Source organism: Urocitellus parryii, chromosome 15 (genome assembly GCF_045843805.1).
Source record: "Urocitellus parryii isolate mUroPar1 chromosome 15, mUroPar1.hap1, whole genome shotgun sequence".
NCBI classification, from domain to species: Eukaryota; Metazoa; Chordata; class Mammalia; order Rodentia; family Sciuridae; genus Urocitellus; species Urocitellus parryii.
In genome coordinates, this window is record NC_135545.1 from 12,980,759 (window position 1) to 12,995,412 (window position 14,654).

Here is a 14,654-nt window from a genome sequence, read left to right on the forward strand (position 1 = left end):
CTTAACTCTTCAGGCTGAATCAGGAGTGCCCTTTAGGCCCTGTGCCTCCCCCATCCCAACTGACCACTCCCTTGTGCTTCCTCCATTCCCACTGTGACCCCTTTGCTTGTACCTCCCCCATCCAGGGCCTGATTCACTCTAAGCTGTCCCTCACTATCTGGTGGTTTGTCTGTTCCACGGGACTGTGGAGAGAGGAGGGGCCTGGCTGTCCCAGTCTCTGCTGCGTCCCAGCACAGGGACAGGCACAGAAAATGCAGTCTCAGGTACACACCCATGCCAGTAACTAGGAACTGGGTGGGCTAGAAAGGACCTAAAAGTAGATCAGAAATGGTTGGAATTTATGGGCCAGATGGGGAAGGGAGGACTGCAGCACCTGGCCATCTGGCCCCCGCTAATCACAGGAACCATTCTTCCTGGGTCCCGGGTAGCTTTCCCAGAGCCCACAGGTGCAGGAGGGATGGGGGACAGCGCTGGGCACCGCACAGACCTGTTTCCCGAGGACCTCCCACGTGCTCCTGATCTTGCCCCTCACGCCCTAGGCAGAGACCCTCGCTCTTCACAGCGCAGCTCTGCAGAGGCCGCAGATCTGGGGATAACCTCCCGTGCCCCCTCCAGGCTTAGGCCCTGAGAATAGAACCAAGAAACCCGACTTAAGGCTCCAACTGACAAGGGTGGCCTCATGGCCCCGCAAACGCCTCCTGTCTTTGGAGCGACGTTCTCCCGGCCAGGTCCGGCACCGTTTCTGGGCTCTTTGGAAAACCCCTCCCCTCGTGTCCCCTTCTCCTCGGAGCCGCCAGGGACTGCGCGGGCTGCTTGGACTCGGTCCCGGGGACCCAGCTACGCGCGATGCCTGTGTTTCTGGCCTCCCCTGCGCCCTCCGACCCGCCGCTTCCACCGCCTCCAGCGTGGCCACCCCCACCCCAGCTGCTGCGATTGGGAGACGACATCCCACCCGCGACACGCACCCAGCCTTGCGCTCCCGCGGGGGCCGCGTGATTCCTGGGGCGCTCGCGGAGGCCACGGGACAGCGCCCCCTCGCGGCGGCCCCGGCGCCCGACTCGTGGCTCGGAGCTGGAGCCCCACCAGAGGCCGCCAAGGAGGAAAATCGTGGGCGGCCGGGCCGGCGACCAGGATGGGCATCGCAGCCATGAAGGACACTATCCTTCAGGGCCTAGCTCAGCCGTCCCCTCCTCGGGGAAGTCCTCCCTAAATCCCCCCATTTGACTCCTTTGGGCTCTCATGTTCCAACACGCCTGCCCTGGCCTCCCCACAGCATCCCTGACCTCGCCATCCCTCCCCCCTGCCTCTAGCCTGTCACTGTCACCAAGAGTTGGGCCTTCACCCTGCCATAGGAAGCCCCATGCGTACAGGGGCAAGGGCTGTCTCAGTCACTGTGTCCCCGGCATCTCCCAGCACCAGTCACGGAGAGGCAGCGCACACCCTGGGGAGTATGACCCCCTCATCGCATATTTTATATTGTGTGTTGAACAGCTTTATTAAGGTATGATCTACTTGTAAAATGCTCTCATTTTTGAACGACTCTGGGTGATTTCACAGTTGAGAAACCGTCACCATGATTCATTTTAGAACATTAACGTCGCTCTAAAAAGATCTCTTCTGCCCATGCGCAGTCACTCTCCCTCCCGCCCCCAGCCCCAGGCAACCGCTGATCCACTTTCTCTCACTTACTGTTCTTTTCTTCTTACAAGCCTTTTCCAAATTCTTATTTTTCTCAGCTGTTGAGTGCTGAGGATACCCGATGACACACAGACCTTGCTCCTCAGGGCACTCAAAGTCTGACTGAGGCCACAGCTAATGGGGAAATATGTCCAATAACTCATTTATTCATTTATTCATTCATTCAAAAAGATTTACAGGGCCAGGCACGGGTGGTGGCCCAGCCTGGAATCCCAGCTACTCCACAGGCTGAGGCAGGAGGATTGCAGATGTAAAATCAGACTCCTCAACTTAGCGAGACCCTAAGCAACTTATCTCAAAATAAAAAATAAAAAGGACTGGGGATATGGTTCAGTGGTTGAGCACTCCTGGGCTCAATCCCTAGTACAAAAAAAAAAGTGTGTGTAATATATCTATATATATCTATATATATATCTATATATATAGATATATATATACACACACACACACACATATATATACATATACACATTTCTCTCTCTCTCTCTCTCTCTCTCTCTCTCTCTATATATATATATATATATATATATATATATATATATGGAGGGGGGGGCATTTACCATCTGCCAGGCACTATTCTAGGATATAGCAGTGGAGGAGAAAAAAAGATAAAAGTCTCTGTTTGACTGGAGTTGATATTCTAACAGGAGGATGGAAAATGAAGGAAAAAATATATAATATAATGACAGCTTGTGATGAACATTATGAAGACAAAGAAGAAGGGGAAAGAACGGAGTGAGATTTTAGACAGGGTGGTTAGTGAGCATGTCCCTGAGAAGAATGCATTTAATCAAGCTGGATTGAAGTGAGGGGTCATGGCCGTGTCTGGGAAATGGTGTCCCTGGCAGGGGGAACAGCCAGTGTCAATGGCCTGAGGTAGGAATAAGCAAAAGGTCAGTGTTCTGGAGTGTCATGAGGGACAGGGAGGGCAATCAGAGTTGAAGTGAGCGTGCACAATGAGCCATATCAGGTAGGGCCTTGGACACCATGGTAAGAGTCTGGGTTTGCCTTCTGATCCACAAATGAGAAGCCCTGGCAGGGTTTCAGCAGAGGAGTGGGTGAGCGTGGAGCACAGGCTTCATTCTCTGAGCAATGGGGCCAGAAAGCGCTAGGCTGGGGTTGGCCACATTTTCCAGTGCTCTTTCTTCACTACCCACTATGTGGTTTTTGCGCCTGTCACGCACACGAGAGAGAAACTCATTCACTTATTCAATCTTGAGGACCTCCAGGATCTTCATAGGCAGTTTGAAAATACCTACATTTACAACACTTCGTGGCTGCGCTATAACCTGTGTAATGACTCCGTGATGATTGGGGTTTTTGCATGATTTGCTATTATAAGAGTGAAATAGTGGTTGCCAGGTGCGGTGGCACACACCTGTAATCTCAGTGGCTCTGGAGGCTGAGACATGAGGATCACGAGTTCAAAGCCAGCCTCAGCAATGGTGAAGTGCTAAGCAACTCAGTGAGACCCTCTAAACAAAGATACAAAATAGGGCTGGGATGCGTCTCAGGGGTCAAGTGGCCCTGAGTTCAATCCCCGCTACCAAAAAAAAAAAAAAAAAAAAAGGAAAAAAGTGATATAGGTGGAGATTGTGTTGCTAAGTTCTTCTGTACACATAATAAAACCATTTTTAGACTCCCATTTCCCCCACTTTCTAGCACCCCTGAAATGAGGACTGTCTTATAAACAATCATGTGTCACAGTTTAATTGACAGCTTTCCCTGTCTTGGCGATCAGAAGTATTATGCATCTCACCACAATGGCCTCTGGGATTTGAGTGAACACCAAAGTGACAGCAGTGCTCAGAGCAAAGACGTAGTAACACCAAGTGCCACGTTAACTCCTGTAACAACCTGGGATAGACACTACTTTTTCTTTTTCTTTTTTCTTTTCTTTTTTGGTACTGGGGATTGAACCTAGAGAGGTTTTATCACTGAGCCACATCCCCAATTCTTTTTGACAGGGTCTTGCTAAGTTGCTGAGGCTGGCCTCAAACTTGCTATCCTTCTGCCTCAGCCTCCCAGGTCACTGGGATTACAGGCATGCACCATTACACCCAGCCAAGACACTATTATTCCCCACTTTTCAGATAAGAAACTGAGTCTCAGAGGACCAAAGTCACACAGCTACAAAGCAATGGATGAGGATCAGAACCCAGCAGCAGATCCAGAGTCTCTAAGTAATTTTAGTTCCCAGAGTACATGGTGAGCACTGTGGGTGAGATTCCTGCACTCCTTTCCCACCCTGAGCCCTCTTTGTGCATAAGAGACCCCTCCAGGCCACAGGGAACTGGGCCAAAGTATATCACTCACTGTGCTTTTGAGTTTTGAAGCTGTGCAGTCCCCTCTCCTCTGCATTCCACCTCATGGAGCAGGCCCTGTTATCCTAGGGTTATAAGTACCTTAACAGCAGCTATTGAAGTTTGGTCTAGGCTCCCTTAGGGATCACTAAGACCCTTTGTCCACAAAGGTAAAACTCTTTTCATGACAAAACCAGGACTTTTTAAAATTCCTATTTCATTCTCATTTTCTCACAAGTGCACAGTGGAGCTTTCCAGAGACCCCGTGACATGCAATGATGTCATTGCTCTACTGGCTGATGGAACATGTCATGTCAATTCTGTATTTAAAATCACCCAGTCTTGGGCTGGAGTTGTGGCTCAGTGGCAGAGAATTTGCCTATCATGTGTGAGGCACTGGGTTCGATCCTTAGCACCGCATAAAAATAAACAAATAAAATAAAGGCCTGCTATTTGTAACCACAGCTACAAAAAAATTAAAAATATAAAAATAAAAAACTTAAATCACCAGTGATTTTCAATATCAATAGTTTTAGCCCATATGAATAAAAGCTCTTTGGAGTCCTCGATATGTTTCAGAATGTAAAAGAGCCAGGCGTGATGGTGCACCCCTGTAATCCCAGTGACTCTGGAGGCTGAGGCAGGAGAATTGCAAGTTCAAGCGCAGCCTCAAAAACTTAGCGAGGCCCTAATCAACTTAGTGAGACATTGTCTCAAAATAAAAAGGGCTGGGGATGTGTCTCTGTGGTAAAGCCCCTCTGTATTCAAAAACAAAACAAAAGATTCCAAAGACCAAAAGGTTCTAGAACTGAGTACACGTTGTAGTTCCATGGTAGGTAGAGCAGTTGCCCAGCAGGCATGAGGTCCTTGGTTCAATCTACAGCCCCAAATTTCAGAACAGTCACCTCTAGTTAGCAATTCTTTTGCAAGTGACTGTGACAATCACCAGGACCCCATACACTTCTACATATTGCCCCAGCGACAGCCTTTGGGTGGGAATCACACACCAGACTCTGGAGTTCAGGCTTCTATTCTAAGATGTTAAACTGGGTTTTTCCCAGGACTGGTGCCAAAATAATAACAGGACATTCTCATATAGAAAGAACCACAGTACCACCATTACACTTAAAAAAAGTGAGTGGCAGCTCTGCATTATGATCTAGTATCCAAGATTATATTTATATTTACTTTATTTTTTGGTACCTGGGATTGAACCCAGGGACACTTAACCACTAAGCCGATTCCCCACCCCCCTTTTTTTTATATTTTATTTAGAAACAGGGACTTGCTGAATTGCTAAGTGCCTCACTAAGTTGCTGAGACTGGCCTTGAACTCTCAATCCTCCTGCCTCAGCCTTCTGGGCCACTGGGATTACAAGTGTGAACCACCAGGCCTTTTAATTTTTAATGGGATCTCACTATATTGTCTGTACTGGCCTTAAACTCTTGGCCCCAAGAGATCCTCCTACCTCAGCTTCCTGAGTAGCTGGGACTCCTGGCCTGGGTGACCAGCTAAGATTTTTTTTTTCTTTTTCATTCCTGGGACCTCATGCCTGCTAGGCAAGTAGTCTACCACTGAGCTGTACGCCCAACCCCAGACTGTACTTTTAGAAATCTTTTTTAGAAATCTTTTTTTTTTTTTTAGAGAGAGAGAATTTTTAAATATTTATTTATTTTCTTTTAGTTTTCGGCGAACATAACATCTTTGTTTGTATGTTGTGCTGAGGATCTAACCTGGGCCGCACGCATGCCAGGCGAGTGCGATACCCCTTGAGCCACATCCCCAGCCCCAGACTGTACTTTTAAATGAATGATAATGAAAGAGACATTAGACAAATTGGTGAAATTGTCTTTACAATATATACATATATTGTAGTTGGAAACAATACCTTTATTTCATTTATTTCCCAGGGCCTGGCACGTGCTAGGTGAGCACTCTACCACTGAGCCACAACTGCAGCCCTCCCTGTAGTCTTTACCCAGCAGGAAAAAGGAAACGAGAATGAATGGCAGGTGGGAGGGGGAGGGCAATCACTAAAAAACAAAAGGAAACTTGGGAACATGTTTTTGATCCAAAGGAATCCAGACTGCTCAATAAACTTTTTCCATTTACAGTTGGGACTTGGCTCAGCCCCAGGTGGATGGAGTTGAATTGTATGGCTGAGATTTAATTGGTGCAAGCAGGAGCCAGATTGCAGTTTCCAAAGATGACTGTAACAACGTCTCCCATCTCATTTCTTCTAGAACCTCCACACTTACTACAGAGAGGTGGTGTTTGTGTGCCCTCCCCTTGGGTCCAGATGGGCTTGTGACTTGCCTGTACCCAACCGCATGTGGCAGAGGTGATAAATGATGGTTCCCAAGGTTGGATTGGAAGAGATGACCCTGCTTCTTGTGAACCACTTGCACTGGGAGCCTGAACTCCAAGTAAGGAATCCAACTGTCCTGCAGAGGCCACCATGATGTGAGGGAGCCCGAATCAGTCCACACGGAGAGGCCACATGGGGAAACCCTGAGACAGCATGAAGGGAGGTGGAGAGGGAGGTGGTCCACTCGGAAACCAGCCTCTTCCCTGTCTAGTTCCCTCCACTAACTAATTGCAATCATAAAATTCCAAGTCTGAACTGCCCATCTGCGGCCAGCCCAAATACCTGATCATAGCCTTGCTGACAGAGAACAGGATGGTGGTGGTTCTTTTAGGCTACCCGTGTTTTGGAGGGATCTGTTACAAAGTATCTAGAAAGAGAGTGGGATGCAGAAAACCAGGAGCTTGCAGAGAAAAGTAGCCTGGAGAGCTGAGGATGACCATATAAGGGCAATCGCAGCAGCTACCCTTTGGACACTTGGCCATGTCTGAACTCCATCCTAGGTGCTCCGCCTGGACGAATGCAGTTGTCCTCACAGACACTCTAGAAGGCAAGTGTCATTATCTCTGCTTTACTGACAGGAAACGGGGCAGAAAGGACAGCTAGGAACAGGCCAAGAATGGAACTGGAACCCAGGTGTGGCTTCAGCAGCCCTCTGTCACCTATGCCCCTTACTAGGGGAGTCCACTCCGGACCACGGTGATTGGCTCTGGCATGGGCACGTGACCTCAGCTGCCCAATCAGAGCCAGCCTCATTACTTAGGTGGGAAAATCTTCTCCCCAAATACCCTCCTTTGACTGTGGGAGAACAAAAGAGGTTCCCTGTGGCAGAAGGCTAGTGGCAGTCATCCCGAGAGCTCCTACTGGAAAAGATGAAGCGGAGAGATGAAAACAAATGGGGTGTTTAGTGACATTGCTGAGCTGTTGTGTCAACTTTGGCGGAAATCAGCCTAAGTGTGGATTTTCCGGTTGCAAACTCCCTTTACAATTTAAGCCCTTTGAGTCAGCTTTTCTGTTATTTGCATCTAGACAAATCATCAAAATATTTAACAACCAGTACTTCGGGCATTGAACAATTAGAATGATTCACCATGTGCCAAACATTTGCCCTTTTCTTGCTGAACTGTAGTAGTGGTGTGTGTGGGGTTGCTGGGAAGTCCTGGGACAGGGACCAGGATAGCTTGGTCATGGTGGGAGACACGTGAAGGGTTTGAGGCAGCATGTTTCACCAATCAGTACAGGAATACTTTAATGTTTCAGTCATCAACATAGCCAAGATAGCTTATCCAAGCTGAATTCACGAGTTGCCCCTTATCTGCAGTTTCACTTTTCTTGGTTTTGTTACCTATGGTCAACCAGGGTGACAAGATATTATATTAAAAATTCCAGATATAAACAATTCATAAGTTTTAAACTGCCTGATGTTCTGAGTAGCATAATGAATCTCACAAAATTCTCACGTTCCCTTGAATCTGGACAGTAACACCCCCTCTATCCAATGTATCTACCCTGTATACACTACCTGCCCGTTACTCACTTAGTAACCATCTCTGTTATCAAATCAGTTGTCCTGGTTTTGCAGTGTTGTATATAGGGTCTGTTACTATCTGCAATTTCAGGCATTTCTGGAAGGAATTAAAACTTGTCCCTAGTGGATAAGGGACTCTACTGTATCAGTGTTGCTTGCTAATAAACACAACTCCCTTTTGACATGAGCTAGTGTGAATGAGTGTCTGTTTCTTGCAACTGAGCACATCCAGAAAGAAAGGAAGGAAGGAAGGAAGAAAAGAAAAGGAAAGACATCCTTTCATGAACCTGAGTCATGAATCAAAGATGGAAATAACAAACAGCAGTGTAATCTCACTTTAACTGTATGAGGTCACTTTAGCTTTAGGTCAGGCAGAGACTCTGCCGAGATTTTGGTCTTGTGCTGCCAAAGCGTCCACACCCTTTGGCCCATGAATCCCGCCTCTGGGACCCACAAGGATGTGCATTGGGGCATTATTTATAATGGGAGGAAATTGGGAACAGCTTCAATGTCTGGCAACGCTGCCCTGTTGAGTAAACATAGTGCAAACATTAGAGCTCGTGTTTACACAGAGAGATTTTAACACGGGAACAGCTTACATTTTAAGAGGGGAAAAAACAGGATTTTATAAACAATTGGCTCACAGTTATGTAAAGCACACACACACACACACACACGTGCACACAGAAAAAGCTCACATAGCATAGAAAAGGCTGAATGGAAATACATCAAAATTTTAACAATAATAGAGATGGAGGATAGTGTGGGTGAAGGGTGCGTGTTTGTCTTTTTAGTTGCCTGCAGTTTCTAAGTTGTGCTTAATGAACACCAAACTCTCCTCGTTCGTTAGTTTTTGTGGAGCTGAGGATTGAACCCAAGGCCTCATGCATGCTAAGCTAGAATTCTTCCACTGAGCTACACCACAGCCCTTGTTTTGTTTTAGAATTTTTTTTTAACTTTTTAAATATCTATTTATTTATTTATTTTAGTTTTCAGCGGACACAACATCTTTGTATGTGGTGCTGAGGATTGAACCCCGGGCCGCACACATGCCAGGCGAGTGCGCTACCGCTTGAGCCACATCCCCAGCCCCTGTTTTAGAATATTTTAATGAGCACCTAAAAAAAAAAAAAAAGAAGAAGAAGAAGGGGTTTGTTTCCTTACATAACCACAAGACATTCTCAAATCCAACAAAACTGACAGAAATTCCTTAATATCATCTAACAGCCAGTCAGTCTTCAAATTTCTCCAATTGTCTCAGAAACAAACTTTTGCAATTGTTTTAATTAAATTGGGATCCAGACAAAGCACATTCATCGTACTGGGTTTCCATTATTATTATTATTATTATTATTATTATTACAAACAGTAAATTTCAAGTGTGCGTGTGTGTGCATGCACGCATGCGCGTGCCGGGTTCTAGAGTTTCGACACACTCAGAATCATGCAATCACCAGCCACATCAGGGTTCCTGGCAGTTCTATTGCCTCAAAAATTCCCTCAGGTTTTATAGTCAAGTGTTTTTTTTTTTTTTTTAATCCCTGTATTTCTTTTTCCAATGGGAGAAAAAATGACCACAGCAGATTGTTTGGGGCCTGAAGGGTTAAGATCCAGAGTCCAGCAGAAGAAGGCAGGAGGAGCCGCGGGGGGCCTTACTTTCACTGAATCTCAGTTTCCTCATCTGTCAGGTGGGTGCTGTGGGGCCCAGGGGAGTCAGGAAAGGCACCCAGGAAGCTCTGGATTACAGCAGCAGGTGGTCTCAGGTGCATTTCCTTCTTTAGTCATAGACCCTGATGTTGCGTCCTCTCTTGGTTCAGGGCAAGCTCGGACTTTCCCCTTCCCCACCCTCAACCTTTCAGATCCACGTTTTCTGCCTTCAATACCATCCCACCTGGCTCCAGGCCTGGGGTCCCCGGGTCTGTCTCCTCTTCTCTCCCGGCCTCCTCCTGGTAGGCCTGGTCCCTGCCCTGCCAGTCTCCTCCCTGGGCTCCTGCCCTCTCTCCCTTGTGTCTTTTGGGTCCCCTCCCACTCCGCCACCCACTGGGGCTTCCCACATCTGACTTCATTCTCCCCTATCCCAAAGGATGACCCAGAGGTCTGCCAAGTGCCTCCCTTCCTTTTATGACAAAATCATTTCCCAGGATAATCAGAAAATAAAATGGACAATATCACTGTCTGGCAGAGAAAGGCAAACCGTGAGCATTTTCTGTTCTTGCACCTCATGGATACAAAGCTGTGCCAGTAAAAGAGAATTTTAAAATAAGCATTACTGTACCCAAATCATCATCATCATCATCATCATCATCATCATCATCAGTATTTATCCAAAGTTTATTGAAAAATTCAAAGTCTGAACTTGGAGCCTTTGGTGATAGTCTAATATAACAAAACTTTATGTAAATAACTGTGAGGGGTTTTTTTATTTTTTGAGAGATCAGGGTCAGACCCTCAGACACTGGGCCCTGGGCACTTGGGGGCAGCCGGTGCAGTTCTCCACCCCTTATCAGAACTTAGCTCAGGACGGGGTGTCCAAGACCCGTTCCATCCCCTGCCCCAGTTCCATGGGGAAGCCCAGTCGCCCCACCCCCATGGACTGCCGCCTGAGTTCTTCCACCGCCCAGGTCTCTCCGGGACCTCCGTGGAGCGATGGCAATGTGGAGTGACTGCTGAGCATGTGGAGGGGAGGCCCACGGGGTCCTCACTGATAAGAAAGCACATTGTGAAGGAGCGAGGTGCCTGGGGCCGAGGATGTTCTCTTTGTCAGCTGCTGGGAACAGCTTCTGGTTTTGCCACTGTTCAGTTCACAGGCAAAAGCACAGACCCTCCGTGTAACCGCTGGAGGGAACTTGACCACTGAAGGTACCTGTGTCCCTAGTTCCCAGACCCAGAAACATTTCCAGAAGTCTCCTCCTGGCTCCTTTGAGTCCTCTCTCCTCCCTCCAAGGTCACTGTCATTTGGACTTCTGACAGCATAGATTGTGGCTTTTTTTGAATTTTATATAAATAGAATCAGAAAATATGTCCTCTGTAGTGTCTGGCTTTTCTCAAAACTCAACGAGGTGAAAAAAATTCACCCTGGTTATTGTGTGTTCTTATAGATATTCTCATTGCCTCATGCAGTTCTTCAGTGGGACTGTACCCAGCTTATTTATCCATTCTCCTGTTGGTGGTGAGGAAGTGAGCCAAGGGAAGAGAGTCCCTCCACCATCTGCCACAGAGGCAACAGCTAGTGCAAAGGTCCTGAGGTAGGAACATGTCTGGTATTTTAGATCCATGTGACTGGAGAGGAGTGAGCAAGGAAGGATGTGGGGCGAGATGAGGTCAGAGAGGGAACAAGAAGCAGATGGTGCAGTCTTTTTCTTTTCTTTCTTTCTTTCTTTTTTTTTTTTTTTTCTTGGCAGTGCTAGGGATAGTGCAGAGTCTTATAGGGACTTTGGCTTTCTCTCTGAGTGAGATGGAGCCATGGGAAGTTTCCAAGCAGGGGAGGAACTGCATCAAGTTGGATGCTCTTCTGTGCACATCTTCTAGCTGCATGAGGGGTGGGGGTGGCAGCCAGAAGCCCAGGAGGAGGAGAAAACAAGGGTAGAAGCAGTAGAGGTGGTGAGAAGTGTTTGTAAATCCAGGTTTAGTGTATGTGATCAGTGATATATTTTATTTACTCCTATCATTTTCTTTTGATTTCTCATCATTTTTTATTTCTTTGCTTGCTTGCTCTTTGGCCATGCTGGGAATCAAACCCAAGGCCATCTCGGCAAGTGTTCTACCTCAGAGTCACACTTCCAACTTCTTTACAACTTCTTTTTTTTTTTTTTTTTGGTACCAGGGATTGAATCCAGGGGCACTCTGAGCCACACCCCAGCCCCTTTTTAATATTTTATTTTTTATTTGATTTTTAAAATATTTTATTTAGAGACAGGGTCTCTCTGAGTTGCTTAGGGCCTCACTAAGTTGGTGAGGCTGGCGTTGAACTTGCAATCCTCCTGCCTCAGCCTCCTAGTCTCTGGGATTACAGGTGTGCACCACCGTGCCCTGCGGCTGCATCACTGTAGTATGCTGATTTTAAGTCCCCTGGGTGTAGACCAAGGAGTGGGATAGCTGAGTCAAATGGTGGGTCCATTTCCAGTTTTCTGATGAATCCATATTGCTTTCCAGAGTGGTTGCACCAATTTCCAGTCTCATAGGACTTCATTTTTTGTAGGTAACACTGACAAAATTTGCTGACAGATTTCATGTGAAGAAAAATGTCACATTACTAAAATGTTCTGGGGGATGGCTGGACCCACAGGTGCTGATGACATGTGTCAAGTACAAGCCTCTCACATCATCTCCCAACACCTGGGAGTTTATTGCAAATACAAATTCTCAGTCCTCACCTGGGAGCGACTGGGGTTGGAGCCAAGAATCTGGCTTCACAAGTCCTCCAGGTGAGTCGAGTATACTCATTTAGGGAATCGGCTGCTGTAACAAAGATTTCAAAACATGATGAGTCAAATTAAAAGGTTAATTTCTCTCTCACATGATCCTCCAGGGCAAATGATTCAGGCTGGCCATGTGGGCATCCAGGAACTCGGGCTCTTTCTGTCTTGAGGATCAGCTATTCCAGAGGATTTTCTTTTTAAAGACGAGATGTTGCTGTGTTGCCCAGGCTGGTCTTAAACTCAGTCCCCACTCAAGAGACTCTCCTGCCTCAGCCTCTCCAGTGCAGGGACTACAGACACACAGCACCCCACCCATTGTTCATGATTACTTTTGAATATTTCAATAAATGACTCTGCCTAAGTTCAATTCATGCTTTACTGCTTAGTAGCTGTGTGACCCTGGGTAAATTTCCTTACCTTTCTGTGCGCCAAATGAGCAAACCAGGGATGACAAGAGTACCATCATCCCTCACCTATGGCTAATGTGAGGACTAAATGAGATGATTTTTTAAAAATATTTATCTTTTAGTTTGACACAATATCTTTATTTTATTTATTTATTTTTATGTGATGCTGAGGATTGAACCCTGGGCCTTGCACATGCCAGGCAAGCGCTCTACCGCTGAGCCACAACCCCAGTGCTAAATGAGATGATTTTTTTAAAAAAAATCTTTTAGTTGTTGATGGACATTTATTTTATTTGTTTGCATGTGGTGCTGAGAATTGAACCCAGTGCCTCCCACATGCTAGGCAAGCGCTCTACCACTGAGCCACAGCCCCAGCCTCTAATGAGATGATATTTTAAAGCAGCATAGTGCCTGACATGTAGAAAGCGTTTTTATGTATTCTTCATTAAAGATGTTGGTGACGATGACCACGACCACGAGAAGGACCCCATTCTGCAGACCAAAGGGTCATCCAGCTTAGCACTCGCTGATGACTGTATGACCATCGGCCAGTAGGGGCCGCTGCCGGCTTGGAATGCCACAGCGTGTTGCGACCATCAGGGGGCGCTGTGGAGCGCGTCCCGCGGGCGCACCGACCGGCTGGACCAGTTCCCTTTGGACATTCCAGAGGAGTACGCGTCGATCCCGGCCAGTGCCAAAAGCCTCAGGGCCAGGGCTGGAGATTAATGTGGGGGACGTAGACAGGAGAAAAACTAGACCCTTGGCACAATCTCCAGGCCCAGCGAGGGGTGTGAGGGATGTGTGGCTCAGCAGTCGGCTCCCACCTTTGCATCCATCCCCAGGAGGCTGAAATGAGAGCTCACAAATTTTCTAGCACCGTTGGTCACCGGTCCGGTTCCTGGGGCATCCATATACAACAAGTTGTGGGGGAAATGGGATGGCCACGGGAGTTTCCCAGGGAGGGAATGGGAATATTTGGAAATTACCTACAACATTCATTTGAGATTTTCTTCCGTGAATGTCCAGAGGTTTCCATGGATTCCCAAAGGAATCAAGGACTCTAGACTGGAGCTGTCTTCTTTCTCTAGGAAGCTTTTCCTCAGCTGAAGAAATCGATCAGAGGAGATCAGCTACCTCCTCCCAGCACCCCGTGGCCTCTGACCTTCCCCACACAGCCCTGACCTCTCTACCTGAGCCTCTGCCTTCACAGCACAGGTTATATGTGGCCATGTGCCTGCCTCCCCAACTGGAGCTCCATAAAAGCAGTGGCCAGGGATGGCTTAGACACCCCAGATGTGACTTACCAGCATTGTCCAACCCAGGACTGAGGCACCCAAAGAGAGGCATTTATTTGCCTTCCTTACCTCCAGGTCTCTGTTGACTCTGGCCACACCCCTGGAACACCATCCCCCACCCCTTCACCTGGCTCATTTCCCAACCTTGCTTAGGTCTCAGCCCAGACAGCCCCTCCAGGAACCCTCCCTAGCTCCCACCCCCTAGGGTTGGGTTAGAGTTTGTTTATGTTCCCAACACTCACAAAGCAAGTATTATGGAAAATATTTGTTGAATGAATGAGTGAGGGTTAGTGTTTGGGTTGGCTTCCCCCCTGTCAGCTGCAGTCACTTCCTGGCCCCCTTTGTAGAGTGGTTTTTTTTTTTTTCCTTTCCCGGGTTTTATTGAGTTATAATTCACACACGGCACAACTCACTCATTTGACGTGTAGAATTCCATGATTTTTAGTACTGGCTTGTGTACCCCACTTTGTGGAGCCTTGAGCTCTTGTGTCCTGACACCCCTCCCACCTCTGTCCCTGTGCTTGGTGTCTCTCACTGTTCTGTTGGAGGAGATAGAGTCTGGCCTCCTCCTCCACCCTGGGAGGGAAAATTGGTAAAGAACAAGACCTAGCCATCTGCCCTCACCATCTGACCGGCGAC